The sequence below is a fragment of the Bos mutus genome, chromosome 4, assembly GCF_027580195.1.
Source record: "Bos mutus isolate GX-2022 chromosome 4, NWIPB_WYAK_1.1, whole genome shotgun sequence".
In the NCBI taxonomy this organism is placed as follows: domain Eukaryota; kingdom Metazoa; phylum Chordata; class Mammalia; order Artiodactyla; family Bovidae; genus Bos; species Bos mutus.
Window position 1 is genome coordinate 17,231,849 of NC_091620.1, and position 23,764 is coordinate 17,255,612.

At 47.0% G+C, this 23,764-nt stretch overlaps 1 protein-coding gene across 3 annotated transcripts in view; it reads left to right on the forward strand.

Annotated features, from left to right (window-relative positions):
- Positions 1–272: 272 nt before the first annotated feature.
- CUL1 (cullin 1) overlaps positions 273–23,764 on the forward strand; it is an 87,964-nt gene continuing 64,472 nt past the window's right edge. The window contains exon 1 of one of the 3 annotated variants that reach the window (XM_070369080.1): positions 273–295. The gene's annotated coding sequence lies outside the window, so the exon portion shown is untranslated. Of the gene's footprint in view, positions 296–394; positions 522–636; positions 795–23,764 lie in introns of those variants that run through there. The other 2 variants (XM_070369078.1, XM_070369077.1) reach the window with 2 other exon arrangements.

Genomic DNA, 23,764 nt, shown 5'->3' on the forward strand with positions numbered 1-23,764 from the left:
GTGTAGTTGTGATCCGTGTCGGTTCAGGGTGTGTGTGCGCGCAGGAGCGGGGGAGGGCGGGCGTGTGAGACCCTCTGCTCCGAGGTGTTTCGGGCCGGTTTCTCCTCAGGCTGGGGCCCCGACCTAGGAAGGTGACCACCCCCGCCCCCTCCTCGTTCGGCCCAAAGTGGCGGGAAGCCGGGTCCTCAGAGGCGGCCCCCAAGGCCAGGGAGGCTGTAAAACCTGGAGGAGGATCCGGTGCGCCTGTCCGGGGAGGGTGCGGCGTCCATGGCCAGGGCCCCGCGGGGGCTTTCAGGTAGAGAGCAGCCCCGCGAGCGGGGCCTCGGCGGCGCGGGGCGGCGGGCGGGGTGGGGAGAACCCGAGGCCGGGGCACGGCGGGCGGGAGCTTTCCGGGCCCCTCCCGCTCCGCGGGGCTGGTGGGGAGATGGCGGCGACGGTTTCCCGGCTCCCCCGCCCGGACGCCGATGGCGGAGCGTTCCGGCCCTCCCCCACCAGCTTCTCCACCGCGGGAGCCGGAGCCGGTGAGGCCGGGAGGGCGGGGAGCGGCGAAGGGAAGGCGAGAGGGCGGAGGTTGCGTGGTGCAGGCGGCGGCGGCGGCGGCGGGAGGAGGGCCGGCGGGCGGGCCGGGAGGAGGAGGAGGAGGCGGGAGCCGTGTCGCACGCAGCTCCAGGCGGGGCAGCCCCGGCGGCTGAGGGACGCGGCGAGACCTTGGCGGGACGGGGATTTAACCGGGGCCGGGCCCAGCGACCAGGTGGAGACGTCGCCGGAGCCATTTAGGCAGCCGGGAAATGCGGGTGAGTTGTCGGCGGCGCCGGGGCTGAGGGGAGGCGGCGGCGGCGGCGCAGGCCCGACCCGGAGCCGCGGTGTCGCAGTGACTGGGGCCGCGGCGGCCGAGCTCAGGCGCCGGGCGAGAGGCCTGAGGCGCCGAGCCGCGACCGGTCGGAATGGCGGCGGGGGCCGGGGCACTCGTGGGCAGAGGGCGCCGGGGGCGGGAGGGGAGGGAGCACGCGCGCGCCCGCGCGGGGCCTGGCCCTGAGTCACCCCGGCCGGCTCGGGCCTGGCCGGGCCGCGGCCCCGGACGCGGGCTCGGGGCGGCCCAGGCCCGGACTACGCACTGGGGAAAAAAAAAAAAAGCCCGATTCATCGTGCCCGAGGCGGCGGCCTGGTGGCGTCCGCCCCTTTCCCAGCGCACCCGCCTCGGGCCGCGGGGCCGGTCTGGCGAGCGGCCCCGGGGCAGTCGCGCGCGCGCGCCTCACCTCTCCTGAGGCAGCGACCACCACCCCCCCTCAACCACGGGGCGCCCGGACCCGCGCCCCCTTTCCCTCGGCCCCTCTGGGGACCCACCGCTCCCCCGAGCGTCGCTTGCCCCCGACTCGTGTTCTCAAGTAAAGTACTGGGCTCGCGCGCCGGAGGAGCCGCGGAGCCGGGCTCTCTGCTTTCCGGTTCCCTGCCCCGCGGCTCCCGGGTTTCCCCGCCCGCATTGTTGCGACTGTGTAGGGCGCTATTATTGGGTAACAGTCGCCCCTTTGCCCGGTTCTTCTCGGGGAGCGGGCCTGGGGCGGCGCGCAGGGATGCGAGTGCGGCGACCGAACCGGACGGAGCGCCCCCCCCGCCCCCCTCCGCGGCGCCCGCCGAGCGCCCGCGAGTCGGGCCGGGCCTGCGCCGCCGCCTCGGCGCGCCCCCGGCCCTGCACCCGGCGGGAGCGCGCGCTGACCCCGCAGGTAACCCGGGTGCCGGCCGGCCGCGTGCAGGGGTCGCCCCGCGCGCCCCTCCCGGCCCCCAGTGTGCTGGTGGTTCCGGGGAGAAACGCATGGTGAACGTTTCTTGAGCCTAATCCTCCAAAGTTGAGGGTTTTCTCCCTTTAGCTAGCTCTCTGCCAAAAATAGGATCCTCTTTTCGGATTGGATCACTGTCGTTGCTCACAGTTCGCAGCTGGAGTTAGTGGTGAGGGTGCAAATGAGGAATTGCAGTTAATTGTTTATTTGCTCTGTGTAATTGCTCTTCGCGCAGTGGCATTAAAACAGTCCAAGTTAGTGGAGTCAGGGGTCACGCAGTTTTGGAAATGCACTCATCGGAGTGACAGAAGGGACTGAAATTCACTTTTACCTGAAGCCCCCAGCTTCTAGACCTCAGCATAGCTTTAGCAGTCTGCAAAAGCATGGCCAGGTATAAGTTTAACGCTTCATTTTGTGGCCACCCTGTCTTACCTGGTTTTCTGAAATCCTGCAGCGTTTATGAATTGTGTAGAAAAAATAGGGATCATTGTTTAAGAAAAAAAAAATTTATCTAAAAAATTTGGACCTAATATTCTCTTGATCTAAAAGTGTCCTTGGGTATTGGGGAAAAATTTACTTAAAAGTTCTGTTGCTTTCCCTGGTAAGTCGAAATAGTTGCAACGCATTTCAAATTCGGAGGCATGCATACAGCATGCAGGAGACTAGCTTGCTTTAACTCTATTATGCCCATTTTTGGAGGTTTCTAGAGAGAGTGCTCATTAAGCTCTAGAGGGTTGGCTGAAATACTCTCTAAAAATATTTAACTTTTTTTGTCATTGGAATCATCTTTTAAAAACTTATTTTAACAAAAGGGAAAAAAAAAAAACTCTTTAGCTGTAGTATTAGGGGTTTTCACCAGTTCATACTATCCTCTCATCACCAATTTGAGCAAACTCTGGGAGACAGTGAAGGACAGGGAAGCCTGGCATGCTGCAGTCCACGGGGTTGCAAAGAGTCGGACACGACTGAGTGACAACAGCAGCAACTCTTAGGGCCACTGATTCATGTCCTTGGAGGCAGGCCCCCCATGTGGCGGTAAACCCACCACATGGGTAACTAACAGCCTGGTGATACCTGGTAATGTCCTGCAGTTTCCTTAGATGTTACAGCTCTGTTGATTCATAGCTCTAATATACATATATTACAGATATGTTGACTCCTTTGTCTCTTACTGATTATTATCCTCTAGAGATAATTAGCTTAGTCTGGGTTGTCAATGCAGCTTTACTTCCCGTACTTTACAGACTGAATTCTTGAAGGCAGGACATATTCTTTATTTTTTGCATCTCCAGAGGAGCATAGAACTTGGTCAGGGGTACTTCATTTGCTTTTTGAATGAAGAAATCTGGAATAATCTGACCACCTCAGATTTTGGCTACAGAAGCAGTCACCGCACTTACATTGGATAAGGGTGTGAGCTTTTTTAATAAATTGTTCCTACCGCATCCCCAGGAACTAACACAGAGCTTGACGGAAAAATGCTCAGGCTTTCTTCGGCTCTGAAAGATCAGGAGGGTGCCAAGAAAGCAACTTGTGAAACTTTAATTTCCTTCCTTTTCCTCAAAACTAGTTTTAAGTACAGATGTTTAAAATTTATGTGTGTGTGTGTTTAAACAAGATGGAGGTCTTTGCCTCAGGTTAAATGTTGCCACCATAGCTTTGAGGTGAAATCCTTTGGTCGGTTGATACTCCTCCCTGTTAAGAGGACTCTGGGTCCTGGAGGCCCAGTGACCTTTCTCACAGGAGAGACCTTTCTTGAGTCCCTGAGTGCCTTTTGATCAGAAGTTCACTCCCAGTTTGCCCAGCAAGCATAGTATGCCTTTTTTTCTGCAAGGAAAATTCAAACGAACCGGCTTTAGATTGAAGAGTAGTTACTTGCTGTCCTTCAAGTTGAAAATCAGGGTGCCAAAAATTAAAGGAGTGTGTTTGTGTTTTATTTTTTGGTATTTCAGCCCTCCATAGGTTCCAAGGCCATGGGCCTCAGCAATTGAGTCTGGAATAAACTGTCCAGACTCAGAATGAATTTTGAGCTTTTAGTTATACCTGAGAAAAGAATGTAATGTTTTTAAGGACCCATTTGAAGTTTATCTTGTTCTTGTGTGTGTGTGTGTTTGTTTTGGTGGGGTGCTATTGAGTAGTTTCTCAACAAATTGTTTTCCTTCATTTGCCTCTCAAAACTGAGACACGAATGTGAAACGAGGAATAAACTTAAATAAAACCTTAAGTTTATTACTAAGGATTTTAAGCTTCGTAATCTGTCCATTTAATAATACACACTATAAACAGGATTATTGTGGTGTTTGGTGGCTTTAAAATTTTTTCTGCACAAGAATATAGCTTCTAGAAAAAACGTCTGCTTTATTTCTTTTCGCATGAGTATAGAATGTGTTGCTTGAGAAGATGTAGGATGTCGTTGGATCTAGAGGTGGAAAACGTCTTACTTCTCGTTTATAAAGTGAGATGGTTTTCAGTTGACTTCAGTTTTCTTCAGGCGTTCAAAGTGTGTGGATTCCATGGGAATGCCATAGCTTTTAACGTTCACAACATTTGGACCGCCCCATAAAGTGTACCCTTCTTCGTGTTTGAAAGCAGGGTTGTGACACCCAGGCTTGGTCCTTGGGACCCTTGGATCAGGTGTGTGGAGTCTTTGCTTTTTCCCCCGTCGTGGCCGCCCCCTTCCCAGAAGTGGCCCTGCTGCCCTCTGGCTCTCTTTCGGCCTCCAGTACCGTGTCCCCTTCCCGTCACCCAGCAGGCTCCTGCTCCTCCGGAAGATCCTGATGCGCCATCCTGGGGGGAGCCTTTCCTGGGGTCCTTGAGGCCCCGCCGGTCACTGTTGGAGCACCTCACCTTGGCCTGGACTTGTGGTTTCTTTCTCCCACCGGGCAGACCTCTTGGAGGCGTGGGGCCTTGTGACAGGCATGCGGCCCTTGTGCAGGTACATGGGTTAGTTCCAGTAACTCACACTTTATTCCTGAACATCCTCCCCGCTTCACATCTGGGGGCTTCCCCGGTGGCTCAGGCAGTAAAGAATCCGCCTGCCATGCAGGAGACCTGTGTTTGATCTCTGGGTCGGGAAGATCCCCTGGAGAAGGAAACGGCAGCCCATTCCAGTCTTCTTGCCTGGAGAATCCCATGGATGGAGGAGCCTGGCGGGCTACAGTCCACGGGGTCCCAGAGTTGGAAATGACTGAACGACTAACACTTTCACATCTTGACGGAGCCCCTCAGGTGAGAGCTGCTGTTATTTAATTCCCTGACAGTCTTTTGGGGAAGAAGCCGAGGCCTTGGGTGGTTAAGGTCAGGCCTACTCAGTGGCCAGTTCAGTTCAGTTCAGTTGCTCAGTCGTGTCTAACTCTTTGCAACCCCGTGGACTGCAGCACACCAGGCCTCCCTGTCCATCACCAACTCCTGGAGTTTACTCATACTCATGTCTGTTGAGTCGGTGATGCCATCCAACAATCTCATCCTCTGTCATCCCCTTCTCCTCCTGCCTTCTAGTCTTTCCCAGCATCAGGGTCTTTTCAAATGAGTCAGTTCTTCACGTCAGGTGGCCAAAGTACTGGAGTTTCAATTTCATCATCAGTCCTTCCAATGAATATTCAGGACTGATTTCCTTTAGGATGGACTGGTTGGATTTCCTTTCAGTCCAAGGGACTCTCAAAAGTCTTCTCCAACACCACAGTTCAAAAGCATCAATTCTTCGGTGGCCAGGCCTGAGTTAAAATGAGTGTGACTCCAGGGCTCCAGCTTTTACCCAGGTGCTCTGATTTATATGAAGGTAGAAGAGAAGAAGGAAGCAAGGTAGAAATGCTCTCAAGATTGATACCTTCCTATTGATAATTAGCACAGAATTCATTATGCAGAACTGGGTTGCCTACCAAGAATGAGCTTATTCTTCTTAGTGTTTTAGTAACTGGGGGACGTTAAAGGAGAGTGATTGGATACTTGCGGGACAAGGTGAACAGCTCTGGACTTTGGGACTATCGTTAAGTGGGGTGAGATGTGACTCACTGGCCTTATAAAACCATTGAAGACTATTTAAATCTAGTAAGCTGTGATTTTTTTTAAAAAGGCCTATGGCAGAGAATACTTTGAAAAACAGATTGTATGAAATGTGTGCTTAGAATGTGTGTGTGTGTACTGCTGAAAATATTTAAAGTAATAAAAATGGTTGTGATTTTAGGATGGAGAACTTGTGTGCTATTAAAGTGTCCCCCCCCCCAACCCAGATTTTTAAGGACCAAAAGATAATGCAATTGATCTCAGGATGGAGCAGTCCTCTCAGCATATAACCCCAAAAGCAGGAACTGTGAAGGAAGTCTCCATTGATTACTTGAGAATAATTAAACTTCTGTATGTTAAAATGCCACAAACAAAATTAAAAAGCAAATGACAAAAACGGAAAGAAGTAGTGTACCTTTCAGGTAAATTAGCTTTCTTTACAAAAAAAAGACGGCTTATAGAGCTAAGATAAAGATACCCCTTCCACCTCCTTCGCCACTATGGGGGGAAATGAGCAAACTGTTAATTTTTTTTTAAAGAAGGCTCAAGAAACAAAAATTCGGCTTTACTAGTAGTACTCATGGGAAAGCAAATCAGTGAGATACTGTTTGTTTTAAATTTTGGCATAGATTGAAAAATAAGCCACTTCTGGTGAGGATATGAAGAAATGAGTTCATCCAGTCATCGCCTGAAAAAGAATAATTTTTCTGCAAGAACCATGTAAATGTGTGTGTGTGTGTGTGTGTGTGCACTTTGAAATATAAATATCTAATCTACTTTTAGGGATTCAGTCTAAGAAAATAAAAAAATGATGGGTTAATGTTGTGCCACAGGTGCACTATTTAATGCCTTCCTATTGAACATTTGTTTTCACGTTTTGCTGTTAAGGGTTATGATCTCAGCATTTTTAGATAAATCTTTGCATTTCTGTAATTCTGTTTTCAGTGAGACCAAAACATGCTATAGAACAAAATATGTAATGTCTAAAATTTTCTTTTTTTAGTGTGTATGTACTTTTTTTAATAAGCCAAAGTGTTTATAGTGATTATCTCTGAGTAGTGGAATTATGGGTTATTTTTAGTTTATTCTTTTGGCTTATATTTTTCTACAGTGCACATGTATTTATAATGCAGTGGATTAGCTTATGAAGACAAAAGACAATAGAAGCAGTGATGTTTCTGCTCACTCACTCAGTGCTGGGTCACTTGGGTTTCTGCTTTCCTTGCAGCAGGTCCCTTGCAGGTGTGTTGATGCGAAGGGTTAAGGGTGAGATATCTGACCGTTGGTTCTCCCTGCAGGGCTCATCTTCCCATCCTCCCATCTTCGTCCTTCAGTGTCTCTGGATCCCGTCATACTCCACACCCTCGTTTTGGAATTTTGTTGAGTTGTAACTGGATTATGTACTAACAAATTTCTTCAGTGTGGAAGTGTGACCTTCCTATCCTTTTTTTGTAGACTTCACAACTCCTAGCCGTAGTAGATGGATGTTGAAAGCTACTGTCATCATGCCTAAGAAGGTGCATTTGCTACAGATTAGAAAAAACAAATTCTCTTGACACACTTTATGCCATGGCTTGGAATATTAAAACGTTATTAGTGATTAAGAAATGTATTCTGAATGACACAAACTAGGAATGCTGTTGGCTGCCTGAGAGAACAGGTGCACAGAAATGTGTCCCCGAGTAGCTAACATAGTTAAGCGTGCTGAGGAAGCATCTGAAAGTCAGGACGTGGGGGAGAGGCCAGAGAGCCCGGAGGCCCTCCTGCAGGAGGCAGGGAGGCCTGCTCTAGACGGACTGGAGGGAAAGGTTTGAGGTGGGGCTGAGGCTGAGAAACCAGGGAACGCAGTTCAGCCCCGAGTGGCGTCCCAGACATGAAGGCTGGAAGCGCTTTACCACACTTTGGGAACTGGCGGGCTTCGGTTTGGGGGAGGGTAGGGAAGAAAAAAGCCAGAGATTAGTTTCTTCTGAGTGCACCACTCCTGTCTAGCGGATCATCTTGCAATGCAGTAATAACCACCATTCCTCAGCACGTAGAATGTGCCAGAGACTGGGGCTGGACCCCTCTGGCAGCTTTGAAACTGCTCCCCGCTCCCTACCCTCCCCCCCCCACACACACACAGTTTTCTGCTTTTTTGCTGGTAGACACCTCATTATGGACATAAGTCTTTCACTTCCCAAGGTAAAGGTAGCCTTGGCCACTCGATGTAGGAATGGTTTGCTAGTTGGTCATGGTTCAGAAGGTAAAGAATCTTGTCTGCAATGCAGGAGACCCAGGTTTGATCCCTGGGTCGGGAAGATCCTCGGGATAAAGGAACAGGTACCCACTCCAGTATTCTTGCCTGGAGAATCCCATGGGCAGAGGAGCCTGGCGGGCTACAGTCCATGGGGTCGCAAAGAGTCAGACACGACTGAGTGACTCACTTTACCTACATCAGATAGAGGCTCCCGAAACCAGAGGGTAAGGACTGCCTCCCCACAGGGGACCCAAATGCTGGAGAGGGCGTGGCCTGGTGCGCGGTTTCACAGGAGTCACTCCTCAGTGGCCCCCTTGCAGGTGTCCGTGTGTCGGTGCCTCTGGCTCGGGCAGGGGGCTGTGTTGTGTTTGTGAACATCTGCGATTTAACCGGACATTTATGGTGAAGCCTATCGTGCATGTATCACTTGATACTTTGAAGCATTGTTCAGTCCCTGCTTTTATAATAAAGCAAGTCAGCTTTACCACTCCCTGCATTTTCTGTCATTTATTTTAGAGCAGTGTTTGCCCATCTATGTTCTGTGACATGTAAGATATTGATGGAAGCGAAGTGTCTGTGCACTTCAGTCGTGTCCAACTCTTTTGCAACCCCGTGGACGGTAGCCCACCAGGCTCCTTTGTCCATGGGATTCTCCAGGCAAGAATACTGGAGTGGGTTGCCGTGCCCTCCTCCAGGGGGTCTTCCCGACCCAAGGATCGAACCTGTGTCTCCTATATTGGCAGGCAGGTTCTTTATGACCAGTGCCACCTGGAAGGCCTATAGAAGGGAAGATGTGTGAGTAAATGCATTTAGGAAATGATAGGTTGGATACTGAGGGGCTTTTTAATATGCTAATGAACATTGCTGGCCTTATAGAGAGACATCTATTTTATAGGAAATACATATCTTACAGGGTCTGTGTACGTATATAAGGTGGTGGTGGTGGTGGTATTCAGTTACCCAGTTGTGTCCAATTCTTTGCGACCCCACGGATTGCAGCACGCCAGGCCTCCCTGTCCCTCACCATCTCCCAGAGTTTCCCAAAGTTCATGTTCATTGCATCGGTGATGTTGTCCAGCCATCTCATCCCCTGACTCCCTCTTCTCCTTCTGCCCTCAATCTTTCCCAGCATCAGGGACTTTTCCAATGAGTCAGCTGTTTGCATCAGATGACCAAAGTACTGGTGCTTCAGCTTCAGCATCAGTCCTTCCAGTGAATAGTCAGGGTTCATCTCCCTTAAGATTGCCTGGTTTCATCTCCTTGCTGTCCAGGGGACTTTCAGGAGTCTTCTCCAGCACCACAGTTCAGAGGCTCAATTCTTTGGTGTTCTGCCTTCTTCACGGTCCAGCTCTCACAATACCACTGGGAAGACCATAGTCTTGACTGTACAGACCTTTGTACCCTTGATTTATTAATAGCATCTGAGGGAAGAAAACCCTACTACCATGGTAAAGAATACGTTTTGCTTTGTAGAGACATACCGATTTTAGAATCAAATGTGAGAAATGACATGCCTTGCCGTGGAGGGGAGGCCAGGTGTGGAGTAAATGCTGTGTTTGCCTCTTTGCTCTCAGGCAGAGCGTTGAGCATCTTAAAACACTATAGAGTTCTCAGGAATGGGGTTGGGAACGTGGAGAGCAGGATCCTCCCAAGTCCAGAGTTAGACGTGTACTTGTCTAGAAATGGTTTCTGCCTCACTTTATTCCTTGTCTAAATATAAACCCGAAGTGCTATTATAGGAAGCGTCTAAAAAAATCTTTTTTTAAGCGCATGGACCAGCATTAATTTGTCCTCGCTACTGAGGACCAACAGCAGAGCCTCAGCTCGTGTCGTTCACAGTTTCTTGGAGGTGACGTACGTTGAAAGTCCTTTTTAAACCTGGAAAATTCTGGTTTGTAGCATTAACTACAAAGATGTTTCAGAACTTTTTAAAGTTTATAAACTGCTGGAGTTTTCAAAGCACGCCAGTCCATTGAAACACAGACTGGCTTCTCCTAGGTCAGCTTCCCTGACACTTAGACGGGTTCCTTTGCGTTTCTCGCTCGGTGGTTCCCAGGGTGAGAATGGGAAGCTGAACCAGGTGTGTTTTTCAGAGCGCTTTTGGCCCCTTTAGGAAGGGCTGTAACACGCAATGTTCTCCAAGCTTCTGGACCGGGATCACATTGTTTTTTCTTGAATCATCTTGGTCTTCGCTTGTTAGATTGTCTTTGAGGAGATGGCTCTTTGGCTGGCTTCTCTGATCTGGTTCGCTTTGCTGTGGGGTTTTTCAGGTATGTTCTGGCTGGAGCAGTTCTGACCTTTTTCGAGGGTAGCTGGTTGCCTCCTGGCTGAGCCCACCGCACCCCCCAGCCTGCCCCCCAGCCTGCAGGGTGTCCCTGTGGCCCTCCCCACCCTCACAGCCTCCCTAGGCCACATTCAGCTTCTCAGTTTACAGCGTTGTCTCTGAGAATGTTCTATATTAAGTGACTGCCGAGTCTTATTAGTTCTCCCTTCAACATACTCTGTCCTCAGCTCTGCCTTGTTTGGGTCTGTCCCCAGCCTTCCTTGCCCGTGTTCAGGATTTGTCATGACTCTCCAACTACAGGGTCTGTCCCCAGCAGAAGTTGGCGTCACCGTGACCGGCTGGAGTAGGCTCTGCACTCCCATCCTCACCAGCCCTTCTCCACTCGTCCATCTCACAGCCTGAAAATCCCCAAAGTCAGGTGTGTGCCCGGTGCTGATCTGCGGCTCTTCTCACTTGAAAGTGGCTGGTGTGGGGGCTGGCTCTTAATCTTGTCCTGGTTCTTCACACCTTCTACCCATGAAACAATGCGATTTCATTAGGGCAAACCAATTTGGAGAAGTTCTGTTAATTTTGAGATTTAATCTATAATAAATTACAAATGAGAAATGTCCTTTTGATAGGCTGACTTGTGGGAAATGTCTGTGATTAAAAAATTCACAGGTTATAATCAACAAACTGTCTGAAAGTATGGATGTGGTGTAAGGTGAAACATCCACGTTGCTTTTTATGGTAGATTTATAGGTGAGTGAGTGTGTGTCTAGGACAGGGGATTCCCTTCATAGTTTAAAATAGTTGAAAGCACATTCAGATGACTCCTTGGCAGCAGTGAATCTAACTGTAGTTCTACATTAAAAAGAGGGTCGTCCCCCCCAAATGCAGAGGAAGATTTGTGTGTTTTATTAACAGTCTGGTAGAGACTAAGGGTGTCTTTCTCCATAGTTCATTGCATTTGTACTTTGCAGTAAGATATGTATTTGCAAAGTTTTTGTGTCATTTTGTGAAGCTCGTGTCCTCTAAAGTTCCCTTTCTTATATATGTGAGTACTTGGTAAACTGGAGGAAACCTGCACTTTGTGATTTTGATGTTCTTTTAAAAAGATACTTTATTTTCAACTGGGAACATGATTTGATGGTTTTAAAAATAAGCTATTTGAAGTATAAGCTTGAAAACTTTGCTTGAGAAAATATACGATCACTCAGTCGTTTCAGACTCTTTGTGACCTCTTGAACTGCAGCACACCAGGCCTCCCTGTCCATCACCAACTCCTGGAGTTTACTCAGACTCATGTCCATTAAGTTGGTGATGCCATCCAACCATCTCATCCTCTGTCGTCCCCATCTCCTCCCACCTTCAATTGTTCCCAGCATCAGGGTCTTTTCCAATGGGTCAGTTCTTCTCATCAGGTGGCCAAAGTATTGGAGTTTCAGCTTCAACATCAGTCCTTCCAGTGAATATTCAGGACTGATTCTTTAGGATTGACTGGTTGGATCTCCTTGCAGTCCACCAGACTCTCAAGAGTCTTCTCTAACACTGCAGTAAATTAATGTGAAGTCATGAATTTTGATAGACATTTCTCTGAGGTTTCCCCTGCTAAACTTGAGCTTGACTGTAGAGAGAACAGTACCGCCCCCATCACAGGTAGTAGAGATCAATACCAATCTCAATATGTAGGATGTTCTTTATTCTTACTGTAGAAGTGAAAGGAGCTGCTTTTTCTCTTCTGTCCCTAAAACAGTAACCTGAAAAAATGCCAGTACTTCTACAGTGACCATAAAAACAAGTTAGTGCACATTATGAAAGAAATTCACTACAAGTTTTTGCAACTTAAACATATGACTAGTATCAGTTCATCTAAAAACAAACACAAGTAAAAAAATGCCAGAAGCTTCAGTCAGTTTCAGAATCGTTTTCTTAGGTGAAGCTGTTACAGGTTTTACCAAATTTTTACCTTTGTTACAGACATGGCCGGATTGTTTTGAGTCAGATTGGGGAGCAGGATTTTTTTTAAATCCCCCTCCTGCCACAAAAAAAGGAAAAAGCCTTTATTGAAGGTTATCAAATGGCATGTGTTCAGGAACCCAGAAGACTTACTCAGATAATTGAGAGACTGAATTTAATCTGTTTGTCCTTGATAGGTGCAAAGCCCAGGTTTAAATACAGCACTTTAGTGTGTTATGTATCTCTTCTTATCCTTTGCCGGGTATTTATAAATCTCTGACTACTTGATGTTGTCATAGCTGGAAAGAACATTTTCAACAGGACACATTATCATCAAGTCAGGCTCAGACAGTAAAGAATCTTTCTGCAGTGCCGGACACCCATGTTGGATCCCTAGGTTGGGAAGATCCCCTGGAGAAGGGCATGGCAACCCACTCCAGTATTCTTGCCCGCAGAATCCCATGGACAGAGGAGCCTGCTGGGCTACAGTCCGTGGGGTCACACAGAGTTGAACAGGACTGGGCAGCTTTGATTGCACATGTGTACGGAGTGGGGTAGGGTTCAGACCCCTCGGAGCAGTGGGTGCCTCGGGCTCTTTACCACCCTGGGTGGCCAGAGCGCTGTCCAGGCACCTGAAGACAGCGCCAGCAGATCTCTCAGACCTCAGGAAGGTGAAGGAATGGGTAAACTATTCAGAACAAATCAAATGTGGAAGCTCCAAATCAGATTGAGTGTAGAGGAGGGACTGTGTATTCTTTTTGAACCAATTTGTAGTGAAGTGGGAAATGTCTTGAAAATTCACTTAGCTAGAGGGAGCTGCTGGTCATGAGTTTTGAACTTAAAGTTAATGTATTTGGAGTAGGGGAAAGAAAAGGAATGAAAAGGCTTGAAACACCTGGATTAGCTGAATGATCTTGTTCACTTAGTGACGTGATAACTTTCAAAATCTGCTGACTCAGCAGATGGTATTTCAGGGCCCAGCGCTGGCCAAGTACGGGGCAGAGCGTGCGCCACGTGGGGAAATCTGGCCATTAGTGGAACAGGATTGTGAGACCTGAGCTTTGAAATGTTTCATGGAGACGAAAGTGACCGTCTGCGTGGTAGCATCCTTTACTGAGGAGGAGAGACCTGTGTCGTCTGGTCGTGACATGCCATGCTGCCTCGCCGGCCGAAGGCATCTAGACTTCACTCTCGGTGGCCTGCAGCTGTCCCCCGTGCCGCCAGCACCCTGACTGTCTCAGCGGTGAAGGCAACCTGCTGTGTTTCTGCCTGCGTTGGCCCGGGTCCCAACGATACTGTGGCACCAGGACGGCAGGGGGTGGCCGGGGTGCAGACTCTGTGGACCCCTCCCAGCAGCAGTTCACCCACCAGCTCGGGGAGGAAACATTTTGCCAGCTACTGTTTTTAAAGCTTTTTTTTTTTTTTAAGTGCATTTGGTGGTGGAATCAGAGAACCAGCTGAATTTTAAGAATGAATGAGATTTCAAAGAAAAGCTGAACTTTGAGCAGCTGCCTCTGGCTGGATCCCCGGGTCGGTCAGAACTCGAGGCTCCCTGTCTTCTGATGGTGGGTCCGCTTTGGTGGGAATTTGGGGAGGTACCCCTGGTGTTCTGTTGTCCAAGAGTATCGTGCAGTTTGCCGGCAACATCACTTCATTTTGACTTAAAAAATAAGCACTCTAAGTTTGATATTTCCCCCTGAGTTTTTTGTTGTTTTATTTAAATACTGTGTTAGGGGTTTCAAAGACAGATAACCTTTGTTGTTCAGTCACTAAGTCATGTCCAGCTCTTTGCGACCCCACAGATGCAGCACACCAGGCTTCCCTGTCCTTCACTGTCTCCCAGAGTTTGCTGAAACTCAAGCCCATTGAGTCGATGATGCCATCCAACCGTCTCATCCTGTTACCCGCTTCTCCTCCTACTCTCAGTCTTTCCCAGCATCAGGATCTTTTCCAGTGTTGAAGTTGAAGTGTTAACGTGGAAAGTAGCAGATGCTTACCGTGTCTGGTACCCTTAACAGTTTCTTTGCATAACTCATCTATGCCTCACAACAGCCTTGTGAGATAGGTAGTGTAATCATTGCAGGTCATTATAGGCATTATAAGTTAAGGAATCTGCCCAAGCTCATATAGATTGTAAGTTACAGAGCCAGAAATGTCCCCTCAGACATCCACGTGCACTTCTGTGTTAACTCTCTCAGAGAGTCTTGTCACCGTGTGCCTTTTGAATTGTTTCTATAGTAAGAAATACATTTTGTAGGTTAACTCTATATATACACAGACATAATTGAATTAAAGATGGCTCTGAGTAATCCTTGTTATGTTCTATGAGCTCTTTTTTCTCTTTTTTGAAAAGTTCCAGTTACCATTGACTAAGCTGGTTTCATAAGCAGAGAGATTACTTTGCCAACAAAGATCTGTCTAGTCAAGGCTATGGTTTTTCCAGTGGTCATGTACGGATGTGAGAGTTGGACTATAAAGAATGTTGAGCGCAGAAGTGATGCTTTTGAACTGTGGTGTTGGAGAAGACTCTTGAGAGTTCCTTGGACTGCAAGGAGATCCAACCAGTCCATCCTAAAGGAGATCGGTCCTGGGTGTTCTTTGGAAGGAATGATGCTAAAGCTGAAACTCCAATACTTTGGCCACCTCATGCAAAGAGTTGACTGATTGGAGAAGACTCTGATGCTGGGAGGGACTGGGGGTGGGAAGAGAAGGGGACGACAGAGGATGAGATGGCTGGATGGCATCACTGACTCGATGGACGTGAGTCTGAGTGAACTCCGGGAGTTGGTGATGGACAGAGAGGCCTGGCGTGCTGCGATTCATGGGGTCGCAAAGAGTCGGACATGACTGAGCCACTGAACTGAACTGAACTGAACCGAACTGAAGCTGGGTTCGTGGCCTACATGTTAATGGATTGCAGTCCTCAGTTTGAAAAACGTGCATGGTGTAGATAATCATTATCAAATGTAATAATTTTTCCCCCTTGTTTTAAAGTGAATGAAAATGCTTGAAATTGAAATACATGCAAGCAGCAAGCTAGATTAATTCAGCAAGCTGAATTAATATGCCTGTGAAAGCATTGTGCTGAAACGGAGAGCTGAAACTTGGTCCTTAACAGTTAAAACTAGTTTACGTGGACAAACAAGTCAGTCTGTATAGTCAGTTCAGTTCAGTCGCTCAGTTGTGTCCGACTCTTTGACCCCATGGACTGTAGCACGCCGGGCTGCTGTCTGTATAGTACCTGTTGAGTATCAAGTGGTTTGGTCATCTTCAGGTTTCCTGAAGCAGTGATGCCAGGCATGCTTGTGTCAGTCCACTGGGCCACATAGTCATTAGAGTAGGAAGAGTATATATACTGACTGAATTAAGAATCAACTTGAACTTTAACAATACTTAAGGCTTTGAGTGCTTTTGTGTGGATTTTTAGAATTTAAAAAGACCTATTAATTATTCAAGTACCAAAAGTAAAAATTGTATCTTAATTCCTATGATGTTCATAGGACAAAATTCCATACTTAATGACATCCAAAATTCCTCATAGTTATAAAATTGTGTGTGTTCTGGGGACTGAGTTGAATTAGCGTATTTCTTTATTTGTAGAATTAAAAGGGCAATGATCTCAAGGGCACGGTAGCTGTATTTCCTCATTTAGTGTAAGTTTGAGGGCCTAGTAATTTCAAAGCTTCTACTAGTTTTTAGAAAGTAGGAGATCTCATAGAACAAACCCATGGAGCTTTAAATATGTTTGCTCACATCCTACCCCAGAATGGTGGGTCCTGGGCTCTGTTCTTCACTTCCCGTCCCATCAGTTTTATCGTTTTAATTGCCTATTTGAGTAATTTCCCTTAAATATTATACATAATGTAAATGGTGTGCCTCTCCTCACCCCCGTTTTTCTCAGTACTGTTACTGTGCTGGTAGAAAATGAAGTGACATGTAATTAACATGCTCTAGCGTACCTCTCTGTAGTTCTGTATGCTGAAGGGCTGGGCGGGTTTGGAGGCTTTTTAAAGCATCATCAGGGATTTAGATGAGTCCTGTGAATATCTGGAGTCGCCATGCACCCAGTATTTCTGGAGCACCTCCACTGTGCCAGGGCACTCTGTTTGGTGCCGAGGATTCAGCTGTGAATTAGACCCCTGCTTTTGAGCCACAGAGCAGAGCCCATGATCAGTATTACTTTTATTAAATCTGAAGGTTCTGGGTGAGATATTTTGTTTACAAAGAAGAACTTCAGTTATTGATATATTTTCCATTTTTACAGTAACAGGTATAAATGTAAAATCCAGTTATTAACATATTCATTATTCAGATAGCAATAATTAGCAAAATAGACTGATTTTCAGTTAAGAAAAATGAGCAAATATAGTATTTAATATTCAGCATTAGCTTTCTGTTTATCAGGTTTTCTAGGTTATAAAATGCAAGTTATTTTATGAGCAAAACCTAAAGATCAAAAGTGAGCCTCTACTTTCATTTTTTTGATTTTTTTTTTTTAAGACTTGTTTCTTTTTTAAAGCAGTTGTAGGTTCCCAGCAAAACTAAGAGGAAGGTGTAGAGATTTCCTGTATCCCTCCTGCCCCCACATACACAGACTCCCCCATTTTCAGCATCCCCCACCAGAGTGGTATATTTGTTACAAGCAAATCAGCATTAACACATAGTCACCCAAAGTCCATAGTTTACATTAGGATTCACTCTTGGTGGTGTGGACCAGTGTATAACAACATTATTCATCATTACAGTAGCATACAGAATAGTTACATTGCCCTAAAAATCCTCTGTGCTTTGCATATTTACCTCCTTGCCCCTCCGCTAAGTTCCTGGCAACTACTGTCGACTTCCTGTGATGTGTGCTTTAGTCCCTCAGTCCTGTCTGATTTTTGCCAACCCATGGACTACAGCCCACCAGGCTCCTCTGTCCATGGGATTTCCCAGGCATAAATACTGGATTACCATTTCCTTTTCCAGGGGATCTTCCTGACCCAGGGATCGAACCCACCTTTTCTGTGTTTGGGCAGATTCTTTACCACTGAGCCACCTGGGCAACTTCTTACTGTCTCCTTAGTTTTGCCTTTTCCAGAATGTTGTACAGTTGGAGTCACACAATACATATAGTCTATGTAGCCTTCTCAGAATGGCTTCTCTCACTTAGTCATGTGCCTTTAAGGGTCCTCCATGTCTTCTCATGGCTTGATGGCTCATTTCTGTTTAGTGCTAAATAATATTCCATGGTCTGGAGGGACCACAGTTTATTTATTTATCCGCTGACCCCCTGAGGGACATCTTGCTTGCTTACAGGTTTTGACAACTATGAAAAAAGGCACTGTAAACATCTGTGTGAGGGTTTTCATTGGACATTAGTTTTCACCTCCTTTAGGTAAATAGCAGCACAATTAATTGCTGAAATGTACACTCAGAGCGTGTTTAGTTTTGTCGGAAACCCACGGTGCCTTCTAAAGTGGCCACACCATATTGTTTTCCCACCAGCATGAAGGAGTTCCTGCTGCTTTTCTCTCTCACCAGCATTTGGTGTTTGTCATTGTTCCAAATGTTGGCCATTCTGGTAGGTGTGTGGGCATCCCATGTGGCACTAGTGAAAAAGAATGCGCCTGCAATGCAGGAGACATCAGGGACTCAGGGTGGATCCCTGGGTCGGGAAGATCCCCTGGAGAGGAGAATGGCACCCACTCCAGCATTCTTGCCTAGAGAATCCCATGGGCAGAGGAGCCTGGCAGGCTGCAGTCCATGGGGTCACAAAGAGGCAGACACGACTGAGGCGACTGAGCATGCAGTAGGTGTGTAGGGGTGTCTCAGTATTTTAATTTGCGTTTTCCTGATGATGATATTATGTGGAGCAGCTTCTCATATGGTTATTTACGATCTGTATTTCTCCTCTAGTGAAGCCTTTGGCCCATTTTTTAATCAAATGGTTTTCTTACTGAGTCCTAAGAATTTTTTGTGTATTTTGGTTAACAGTTGTTTCTCAGATGTGTCTATTGCCAGTGTTCTGTCCCAGCCTGTGGCTTGTCTTCTCATTCTCTTGACAGTGTCTTTCTCAGAGCAGATGTTTTTCATTTCAGTGAAGTGCAGCTGGTCAGTGATTTCTTTCGTGGACCCAGCCTTTGATTTTGTGTCTAAAAGGCCACACCTTTACCCAGGCTCATCTAGGGTTTCTCCCTTGTGATCTTCTAGGAACTTTATAGTTTTGCTCTGCTTTTATTTTTCAGGAGGGCTTTGCAAATATTACACGAAAAATGTTCAACATACCAAAAGTGTCCTTGCGTTTAACGGGTTTTAATCATTTTTCTGACTAAGATCAGATGAGTCAGATGGGTTTTTAATGATCATCTCCTACTATGGTTATTTTTTAAGAAGGAAGGAAGATCATCATCAATTGGGGAGTTCCTACTAGGTACCAGGCATAGAAGTAGGCCTTTTTACTTACAATGTCTTATTTAAAAACTCTGAGAAGCTGGCATTTGGATCTTTAACTTCAATTGAGAATTGAATTAGCGAAGGAACCAAGTGTTCCCCTTCTAAGTGAGTCTGACTAGTCGTGCTCCTTGGTTTTGGAGTCTCAGGAAGGATTTGTCTCCTTGGAAAGAAAGCTGAGCAACGAAGAATTGCTGCTTTTGAACTGTGGTGTTGGAGAAGACTCTTGAGAAGTCCCTTGGACTGCAAGGAGATTCAACCAGTCCTAAAGGAAATCAGTCCTCAATATTCATTGGAAGGACTGATGCTGAAGCTGAAACCCCAATACTTTGGCCACCTGGGAAGAACTGACTCATTGGAAAAGACCCTGATGCTGGGAAAGAGCAGGCGGGAGAAGGGGATGACAGGGGATGACAGAGGATGAGATGGTTGGATGGCATCACCAGTTGATTGATGAGCAGAAATGATACTGGCAATAACTGTCCTGGAGTAAGAAGAATATCTGTGGTTTCCTGGTGGCAAAGTCAGAGGTGGTCCCAGAACCCCTGTGGTCCACTGCCTCGCCCCTAACTGGGGGAGTGAGCTAGGCTCAGTCAAAGTTACAAGGATGCTGTGTGTGTGGGACCAGCCATCATTCAGTGCTCCCAGCCTCTCTGGGCGGGCTTCAGGTTGATTTCCAGTCTTCTGTGGTGACTAAACTTGAGTGTACAACTTCTTGTCACTTGTGGCCACTTTATCTTGGGATAGGTTGCTAGAAGTGAGATGGCTGGGTGGATGGGTCAATGCACCGGCGGCGTTTTCGGATACAGCCGATTACTGCCTACAGAGTGAACACCTCCACCAGCAACAGTTCAGTCGTTTTGACTTTTGTCATGAAGTGTCTGTCGGATTCCGGAATCCAGAGGTACGTTTTTGGAGATCTGAAAGTCCAAGTCTGAGAGACTCTTATCCTGGGTGTTTTCGCTGGCGCCACCCCTTCCGCTCCATGTGCTCCGTGTGTCTTTAAGTTAATTTCACCGTGCTGAGGTCTCCTTTCATCCCAGCTTCACCGGGCTATTGGCCGAATGTCTCTAACATCACATCCCTGCTCCGGAACCTTGCAGGACTCTGTTGCCCACTCAGAATAAAGGCCTCGTGTCCTCTTACTACAGACGCCCCCTCCTCTCTCCAAAGCTCTAGCCCGAGCCCCCCAAAACTCAACCTCCTGCCCTTTGCTTTTCTGCCTCTCGCTCTTCTCGGGCAAAACCCCTCAGATCCCACCTGAGAAGCGTTCAAAGCGCAGACTTTGTAGAGCCTTCTTGGGCATTGTAGTCTGGAGTGACTTCTTCCAGACCCTCCACACAGTAAAACGTCTCTGCCTAGTGACAACTCTGCAGGTACTTCAGCTGTCTTTTAAATATTTTATGTTGCAGGAAAATTTGAGCCCCTCTATTGGTAACATATTAGATGGCAGTTCTTAAAGCTTTCTTTCCAGTGGAACACCCAGTAATACTGCTTTTCATGCTAAGGCTCCCGCATATCCAGAACCTGGTCATTTTGTAAAGATCCATTCCTTGCTGTGAGTGACCCGAATTTGATCCAGAACAATTTGTAGCTAGCATGCTTTAAAGCTGTCTTTTTTTCCGTAACAGTTTTATTGAGGTATAATTCACATACCATAACATTCACTTGTTTTAAATGTATAATTCAGTAATTTTTAGTAAAATTAGAGTTGCGCAGCCATCACTACAATCCAGTTTTAGAACATTTCCTTTGCCCCAAAGGATCCCTTTGGGGTGAGGCCTGCCTCCTCTCACTCCCCACTCCCCCCACTGGATCCCCCAACTCTCCGCCCCCATCAAGCAGGAGTCCACTTCCTGCCTCTCTAGTTTACCGGTTCTGTACATTTCATGATAAATGGAATCATGTAACATGTGGTCTTTTTCTTCTGGTTTTCACTTCAGTTCAGTTCAGTTCAGTTGCTCAGTCGTGTCCAACTCTTTGCGACCCCATGAATCCCAGCACGCCAGGCCTCCCTATCCATCACCAACTCCCGGAGTTCACTCAGACTCACGTCCATCGAGTCAGTGATGCCATCCAGCCATCTCATCCTCTGTCGTCCCCTTCTCCTGCCCCCAGTCCCTCCCAGCATCAGAGTCTTTTCCAAGGAGTCAACTCTTCACATGAGGTGGCCAAAGTATTGGAGTTTCAGCTTTAGCATCATTCCTTCCAAAGAAATCCCAGGGCTGATCTCCTTCAGAATGGACTGGTTGGATCTCCTTGCAGTCCAAGGGACTCTCAAGAGTCTTCTCCAACATCACAGTTCAAAAGCATCAATTCTTCGGCACTCAGCCTTCTTCACAGTCCAACTCTCACATGCATACATGACCAAAGGAAAAACCATAGCCTTGACTAGACGAACCTTTGTTGGCAAAGTAATGTCTCTGCTTTTGAATATGCTATCTAGGTTGGACATAACCTTCCTCCCAAGGAGTAAGCATCTTTTAATTTCATGGCTGCAGTCACCATCTGCAGTGATTTTGGAGCCCCAAAAAATAAAGTCTGCCACTGTTTCCACTGTTTCCCCATCTGTGTTTGAGGTTCATCCATGCTGTGGCATGTATCTGTACTTCATTTTTTATTGCCTTAGTGTTTTCTTTTGTATGAGTAAGGATGTCTTGCTTATCCATTCACCTGTTGGTGGGCATTTGGGTTCTTCCACTTTTTGGCTTTTATATGTAATGTGTGCTGTGAACATCCATGTACAGGTCTTTGGATGGACATACATCTTCTTTTTAGCGGGGGGTAGATCCCTAATAGTGGAATTGATGGGTCATGTGGTAGGTAAAGAATCCGCCTGCAATGCAGAAGTCACAGGAGATGGGGGTTCGCTCCCTGGGTCCGGAAGATCCCCTGGAGGGGAGGGCATAACAACACACTCTAGTATTCTTGCTTGGAGAATACCATGGACAGAGGAACCTGGTGGGCTACAGTCCATAGGGTCACAAAGAGTCAGACATGACTATAGTGACTTAGCACAGTGGTAAATTTGTGTTAACTGAACGTAGTCTTTAAATGGCCCAAATGTTTAATTACTAGCTTTGAGTAAAGACATAAACAAGACTGTTTGAGCACTTATGATTCAGGCCTTGGGAACTTGACTCTGAAGTGATTGAGAAAAAGCAGAACCCATTTCCCATCTGTGTGTGTATTTAGATTCTCTTTCTAAGCATAGATTTAATGGTTTTGAATGACTAAGTGGAGGCAAAACTCAGCTAATGTTCCTAGAAAGACATCTATTAGGATATTAATTGGAATTTTTTATGCTTTTGTCAACTGTAATTGTTTGAACTTTATTGTAGTTAAGCCCTTAGTTCTATATAGAAATGAAATAATACACATTTACATTTTATAAGTAAGTATACAAATTTCAATAATGGAGGTCAGGTAGTAAATGCCTTTCCTGGTGATGTACAGATAGAACCCTAAGAATTGAACGTACAAATTGTTGGTCTACGTTTATAAGATATTAACCCTTGTTCTAGTATCATTAAGAATACTTTGATTTAAAAAGTGAAACATTTAAATAATTCATATTCAAATACTAATAAGTGAATATACAAACAAATAAGGATATAACTATGAATAAACGTCCAGTTCATGAATTGGCCAGATCTTCCTTGACCTATTGGTTTGCAGTCCTTTGGGCCCGTTATCACACACTGACATCTTGAAGCTTTCACTTGTGTTTTTGCATGGTTCCTGTGAAGCCATGTTGTAATCTCAAATTAGAGAGTACATCCTAGCAGCACACTTCTTAAGGAAGTGGGATAGGAAATCTCCACCTTCCTCAGAAAACAGCATGGAGGGGTGAGTGATGGAAAGAACACGGCTTTGGAATCCAAATATTTGTGTATGAATCCTTGCCACTTGTCACCAGAGTGGTTTTGGGCAAATTATCGAACATCTCCAAGCCTGGGTGGGGCTTCCCTGGTGGCTCAGTGGTAAAAGAATCCACCTGCGATGCAGGAGACACAGGTTTGATCCCTGAGTCAAGAAGATCCCTTGGAGGGGGGAAATAGCAACCTGCTCCAGTATTCTTGCCTGGAAAATCCCATGGACAGAGGAGCCTGGTGGGCTACAGTCCATGGGGTTGCAAAGAGCTGGACACGAGTAACTGCACGCGCGCACACACACACACAAGCCTGAGTGTCCTCATTTGTAGGAAATAGTACTATGCAGAGAATATGGTTATTGTAAGGATTCGGTGAAGGGAAAGTATTACAACCCCTAGTGGCACAGGGTCTAGCAGTGAGGCCTGCAGAGAATACTGGGTCCTTTCTTTACACTGCGAGACCAGGGAAGAGACCAACGTTAGTGGCCCAGGTGAGAGATAATAATGACTGCCAGACTCTTAATGAGTTGCTGGGGGGTATCATGAGAGGTGGGTGATTTCAAGAGAGGAGGAGGGAGTTGATGGAAGGAACTGACTTTACATCAGGGGTGAGAACAGGAGAAACCAGAGCTGACCTCTTATCGAGATGGGGGATACAGAGGAAGGCTTAGTTGGAACGTGGGCCAGTCAAGAGGCTAAGCAGTGGCCCTTAATTTAAGGTGCGGGTGGAGGGTTTGGGGAGGGAGGGATGGTATATGTGCATGGAGATGGGTCTGCAGCTAGCAGCGGGTGCTTTCGTCACCTCCAGGATTTTGAACTGGACCGAGCCTTCCGTTCACCACGGTAAAGAAAGGTGGAGAGGGAGGTGTTTCGTTTCATTCACATGAGCTTGTGGCCTCTGGAAGGTCCAGGAAAGGAGAGAAGGAGGGAGAGTTGGGTCAGGAGCAGATTGGCGTGGCTGGTACACAGAGGGTCCACAGCCAATGGACCAGGAGAGGAGGGGAGCGCCAACCCGCGTGCTGCCGATGGCTCGTCTGACTCCTGAATTATCAGAGTGTAGAAGTCTAGTAAAATCCTGCCCAGAACTATGCAAAGTTTACAGCCTGAAGGCTCCGCCTTACCTTATCCCAGCTATGCACATCAAACCCAGGTTTCAGATGTTCAGTTCAGTTTAGTTGCTCAGTCATGTCCGACTCTTGCGACCCCATGGACTGCACCAC